At 36.3% G+C, this 6,423-nt stretch overlaps 1 protein-coding gene across 1 annotated transcript in view; it reads left to right on the top strand.

Moving 5' to 3' along the window:
- The first annotated feature begins 469 nt into the window (after positions 1–469).
- Slc39a10 (solute carrier family 39 member 10) overlaps positions 470–6,423 on the top strand; it is a 115,459-nt gene continuing 109,505 nt past the window's right edge. The window contains exon 1 of the mRNA XM_029538379.1: positions 470–494. The gene's annotated coding sequence lies outside the window, so the exon portion shown is untranslated. The remainder of the gene's footprint in view (positions 495–6,423) is intronic.

The following is a 6,423-nucleotide window of genomic DNA, read 5'->3' as shown; positions in this document are numbered from 1 at the left end:
AGGATCTTACAGTTGACAGACTATTGATCTTTCTCTAAAAAATAAAAGACCTGTGCCATCTGTTTATAAAACAGATAATAGAGGCTGTGGAAAGTCTTTCCCTTGGGAAATATCCCTGCACCCAACCAGAGAGAAGTCTAGGCACTTTTGAAGAGGCTTTGGTAGAAGGAGCCAGCTCTTCACAGCCATTAGTTGGACAAAACAAAGACAGTTTCCTCTGGTCCCTATTTTAGTTTACTCTTTGAACTCCCAACAGTTTATTGTTATTGTTATTACTTAGTTTGGCACAGATTCTTTCAAAAATTATCTTGGTTCCCATTTTTGAAGTCTTTTTCTTGGAAAAAAAAAAAAAAAGGTTTGTTGACTATAGTTTTTAATGTGTTCCACCTCTGAGCCATCATTTATTGAAGGATGCAGCCTAGAGAGCATCATCAGTTCTGACCCCAGCTGCAGCCTGGATGTGAGGGCACAGTAGCAGGACGTGGAGATCTAAGGTAGGTGCAACAGTATCTCAACAGAAACACCACTGCTAGATGCGAGCCAGAGATAGAGTTTCACATGCTGGGCACACACAGCTCCTCTCTATCAATACTGTTTAATATGATTTAGTTCTATCAGAACATCTCATATCTATCAATACAGTTCATCTCCATCAATACAACTTATCTCTATCAATTGTACTAATCTTTATCAGTACTGCTCATCTCTATCAGTGTGATTCATTACTATAAGTACAGATCATCCCTATCAACATAACTCATGTCTATCAATACTAATTATCTCTCTCGATACTGTTCATTTGTATCAATATAACACATCCCTCTGGGTAAGACTTACCTATTAATATATCTCAACACTATCAATTTAACCCCTCTCTGTCAATCAACTTATCTCTGTCAACCTTAGTCCTGTCAGAAAGATTTTCTGTCTTATGCATAATACTCTGGAAATTGTTTTCCATTGTCACCCAGTCATTTCTATGCAAATAGTCATCCGTGGTCACTCATCACTAGAGGGCATTGTGCAGTGTTCCTTGACAGCAGTAACTAAATTGGCAGAGTAACAGCTCGAATTCTTTTTCAGCATTTTTTTTTTCCTTTGATAGAATTGTAAGTATCTAAATCTTACCCTGAGACTTGGAACATAGCTCAGTAGAAGACTGTGGGCTCTGGGGTCAGTCTCTAGCAGCACACACACACACACACACACACACACACACACACACACACATATACACACACACACAAATCAATAAATAATTCTTTTTTGTGGAATTTATAGGTTTGGCTCTATGAAATTTGTTTCTTCTTTGAGATTTTTCTCCTCAATGTATTTTCCAAGACCATAATTCAACAATTTTTCTTCATTTAAATTTTATTTTCCAAGTCTTGAATACAAACATTTACTTAGAGACCTTACAGATTTTGTGTGTGTGTATGTGTATGGTGGTGGTGGTGTTAACACTGAGAATTGTGAACACATTGTATTAATGATTCTAACTCTGAGAAATAAAGCTCAATATGTCTGGGATGTCTATATGATAAGCAAGTATATGCACATATATTCAAATGCAGGTATATAAACATATACATACATATAAACATGGATAGGCCATGTGCATGTAATAGTATAAAAATGATAACTAATGCTTTCATAAACATGAACTTTATTAAGGAATAGAACACTTATAAATAAAACTAATGTAAATGTATATTTATGAAAAGTTTTATTTTCTTGCAGATATGACATTAGTTTGGCCATTTTAATTTGTTGTATTCCCATAGACTTTATAATACTAAGTTTATAATACTAAATAATGTATTCTAACATCTATATTATCAATATGGCAGAAGCCTTTGAAAATCATAATTTAAACTTTAAGACCTGAAAATCTATAGTTAATAAGTGATTAAAATGTACTATATGAAAGGAGGTTAACAAGATTAAAGACAGGTATATAAACAATGATACACATAAATTGATAGCTGGATTATGGATAAAATCTAATAACGTATTCTATACTGAATAGTTACCTAAAAATTTTAATATTGGGGCTGGGCATGTAGTTCAGTAGTAGAATGGCCGCTTACCATTTGTGGAGACCTGGTTTCAACCCTCAGTGCTACTTTAAATTAAATTTAAAATTTTAAACTATGATATCAATCTTCTATTTTCAAATAATATCTGAAAAGATGTTTCAATTTGCCTTTTAATTTCTGCTGTGTTCATTCATCCACTCTTACAAGCATTAATTGATTTACTTGGAATTCAGTACTGGAAATGCAAAGACAAGTAGCATACTAAATTTGTGCCCAGAAAACTGTTAATCTATATTTTTGCAACATTCATGAAGTACATTTCAGAGCCACAGAGGGGAGGGGGAAGAAGGGCAAAGGCAGGAGAGAGATGAACTTCAGTGGTAGATGATGATACAAGCTGCATGGTTTAGGGTCTCTCCTCTGGCAGTCTCAGGCCATCATTGGACCCTCATATAAAACTGTATAAAAGTGATTTTATATGAAAGTGATTTTTAGACTGTAAAATACTTTTTAAATGATTTTTTATCTGATAAATGTTTCCTGTAAGAATATCATTGTCTTTTTGAATAGAAATTTGATTCTATTTCATTCTAAGAACCATGGTGCTTCTTTTCTTTAAATTTTCTATTTCAAAATTCCAACAGCATGAATAAAACAAATAAATTTTCCCCTGGCAGTGGTGGCACACGCCTTTAATACCAGCACTTGGGAGGCAGAGGCCAGCCTGGTCTACAGAGTGAGCTACAGGACAGCCAGGGCTACACAGAGAAACCCTGTCATTAATAAATAAATAAAATAAAATAAATTTTCAACACACCTTGTCAAACAGGAAGTGGGCAGGTGCACCCTGATCTTCGAGAGAGACAGTGGTAGCTGACATGGGAGCCCTATAATTGCATCAGTCTCAGATGTAGACTGTGACCAATCCCTCTTCTACTCTGTTATTTCTTACTGGGGTTTTTCTTGGTTTGTTTCTTTCTATAATTAAAAACACAATTTCAAGCAAATTTTGTTATACTGGTTCAATGTTTCTGCAAAGCACCCATTTTTTCTTAAGGCCAGTCATACCAAAAGCTGCAACGATCAGTAAGGAGTTATTTTCTCTTCCACAGACTGGAGCAGAAATCTTTATAAGGAACATTTAGCAGGATGTGTTGAGTTTAAAGGATCACAAGGAAGATCCACAAAAGTTTCCCTGGAACAAGCCCTCGGCTGGAGCTGGGTGTATGCAGAGCAGCATCTTACCTTGCTTCCTGGGTCTATTTTGTGGGGACTTTGCCTTCCACTGGATTACTGCATTAAATTGTGTTTGTAGTACACTCAGTTTAGGGTAAAAACAACTACCAACTGTCAATCTAGTCCCTCAGTATATTGATATAATTGGACCTGAAACAGTCATATTCCAGCAAGAGGTGAGAAGATTAAATTCATTCTACTTGTAAAAAGCTGCCTATTCTATAATATTTGCCATCAAACATGTGCTATGAAAACCTTGGAAGAATAAGAGAAAAGATCAAAACAATATTTAGTGTATTATTTCTTTCTTGAATTTACCTTCATTTTTCAGTCTGAAGACTTTTTCCTTTTTTTAAAATGCCCTTCCAAGGCAACAGAATTATAAAAATGATTTGTGAGCACTTGCTCAAAGAATCCAAGGAATTGAAATTATGCTTCAGGAAGTCCAATCACTACGTCACCTGAACTTTTCACTACGAGTGTACTTGGGAGGGTGATGTGCACCATGAAAGCAGATTATCCACTCTCAGCAGTGGACAGACAGAACTTCCCCCGAACAGGTAGAGATTTAAAAAGAAATAATTTGAGGAAAAATGTACTGAGTCTTCTCTCTAAAGATAAAGTGGTATTTCGTCAGGCTTGGTCATCTTTTATGATCACAGATGCTCAACAATCTAAAGTCAGCTAAATGTTCTTCGCTTCTAAAATGGCTAAGTGTATTTCCTTTAAGCCGCACTTTAAAACAAAAACAAACTTTACCCCTTTGAAGAAACTGCAGGAAGCCTTATGGTCCCACCCAAAGTTCCGCAGGCAAAATGGCCTCCTGGGGAAGAAGCTTCCAGGTGTTCTAAAGAAAGGAGCTTTCATGTCCACCCCCACTCCCACCCCCATCCCCACCCCCAGTAACAATGGCACTTCCTGTTTTGACCTCTAGCTATACTGAGGAAGCAGACTATGGACTTCTGCTTTTTTACACAGTAACCATTTCCCTCATTGTGTGTATAGAGTTCAAATAGAGATGGCCTAAGGCCTACTGCAGGGGGTTCTCCCAAGGACATGTAAATTAACCTACTGAAACCTCACAAAAGGTTCAATAATTTATGCTAACTTAGTCTCTGGGCATTGATGCCAATAAAATGTACAGATTTCCTTCTCTGTAGTTGTTTGAGGTTCCTTCATGTTCTCCACGGCCCATGTTTTATTAGAGCTTTAACATCCTCAATGAGTTAAGACTCAGTGATTCCTCCCTTCTGTGTAAATTCTACCTTTTCTTTTCTTTTTCCTTTCATTGTAGTTGTTTATATATGTTTTTAGATAAAGTTTTCTTAGTTGATGCTGGCCTCAACATCCCTCCTCTATATATGCCAACAGGCCCTGCTAAACTACTATATATATATATAGTAGTTTATATATATATCGCCAAAAGTTAGGCTAGAGGAAAAGGAAGCAAGAAGGAAAAAAATAATAGAAAGGTGAATGAAAAGAACTTCCATTAAAAATTTTTAAAACCTAGTTATTAGAGTCAATAGGAAAATAATTTAACTTTCCTGTCAAAAGGTATAAAGTTTTCTTCTTAAATATAAATGCACATATTATTAGAAATTTATTTAATTTAAAATAAACCTACACAGGTATAAAGGTTTCATATGGCTGCTTCATTTAAACTATTTCAGTAATTGGTATAAATACAATAAAACCAAAATCCTTTAGGTGTTGTAATTATTGTTGTTACTAAGTGTGAAAGACCCCCATTCCCGGGGAGACCCTCGCTCAAGTCCCGGGATGAGACGACGCCCCAATAACTCGAGAGAAACCATTCTTGATGCAATATGCATGAGGTTTAATCGGGAAAAATCAGCATGCTGAGGTCTAGCTCACAGGAGATCGACCATCAGCATTTACAATTGAGAGCTTTTAAAGGAAAAAACTCTAAGGAAAGGGGGAATAACTTCACAAAGAATGGAAAAGTTGAGTAAACATTTCAGCTCATCTCTTATGGAAGAGTTACAGGCTATCTTTGGCAAACATTCTTGGTGGGGAAACTAAGAAAACATCATAAGAGTGGGGATGATGCATTGCAGCTCATCTACTACAGAAGAGTTACAAGCTATCTTTTGGCAAACATTCTTAGTCCCTTACACCATGAGTCAGGGGCCAGGGTGGGTCAATTGTGATGAGCCACTTTTAGTGGCCATCGGTATCTCAGGCTGAAGGCGATAGAACAAGGAATTCTATGCTGAGCTTTGTTTCTAGGGGTTTTTAAAGAAAACACATTGAGTTGGGGTCTTACAATTGCATATGTGGCACTTACTTTAAAAACATAAAACCCATTTGTTTTAGATGTATATTCCAAATTGTTATCCAGATCAAATGATATTAAAGGACAGAACATCACTTCAGCAGAAGATGAACCAAACATCCACAAAGCACAGGATCTCAGGAGCCATGCATCTAATAGCAACTTGTAAAGACTAGAATCTTGCAACAGAATGAGCAGATATTTGAGGATATCAGTAGGAGAACAGCAAGAACCAAAAACAATTAGGAAAGAGGGTTTTTAGCAGAATGCATTCTGGACTGGAAATAAGTTTTAAGGGCTGACGCCTTTCTGACACAAGCATGATTAAGATTTTTGATTAGTAGTCCTAAAAATGTGAGCATCTGAAAGAACAATGAGTGAGGGTCCAAAGTAATATCCTCCTCCTGTGGCTGTTAATTCCTGAAAAAAAAAAAAATCAAATCAGATCAGAGGAGACAGCAACCAAACATTTTTATTCCTACTGTGACATATAATTTTCTATCCAGGATAGTGGCCCATTTACGTACTGATGTTTCTCCACATCACAGTAATTTGAACAATAAATACTCATCAAAGTGGTTAGCAACTTAGGAAAATGTCTACACAGATCAGTGGGAAAAGCTAGAAGATTATTAAAATTATTAGATAAACAATATATGCAGAGCAGTGATGAAAGGCAATAATGTTGCTAGCATGAGCTTATCTCTGGCAATTTATCACTAATCCTCAAATGGCTAGTTTACATTATAGATTATACTCAAAAAGGCCAGACAAACTGACCATTAAAAGTTATCTTTGGGCTGGAGAGATGGCTCAGCGGTTAAGAGCACCAACTGTTCTTCCAGAGGT

The sequence above is a fragment of the Mus pahari genome, chromosome 5 (genome assembly GCF_900095145.1).
Source record: "Mus pahari chromosome 5, PAHARI_EIJ_v1.1, whole genome shotgun sequence".
Taxonomy (NCBI): Eukaryota; Metazoa; Chordata; class Mammalia; order Rodentia; family Muridae; genus Mus; species Mus pahari.
Note: the sequence above shows the minus strand (reverse complement) of the source record. Positions and strands in the feature narration are given on the sequence as shown.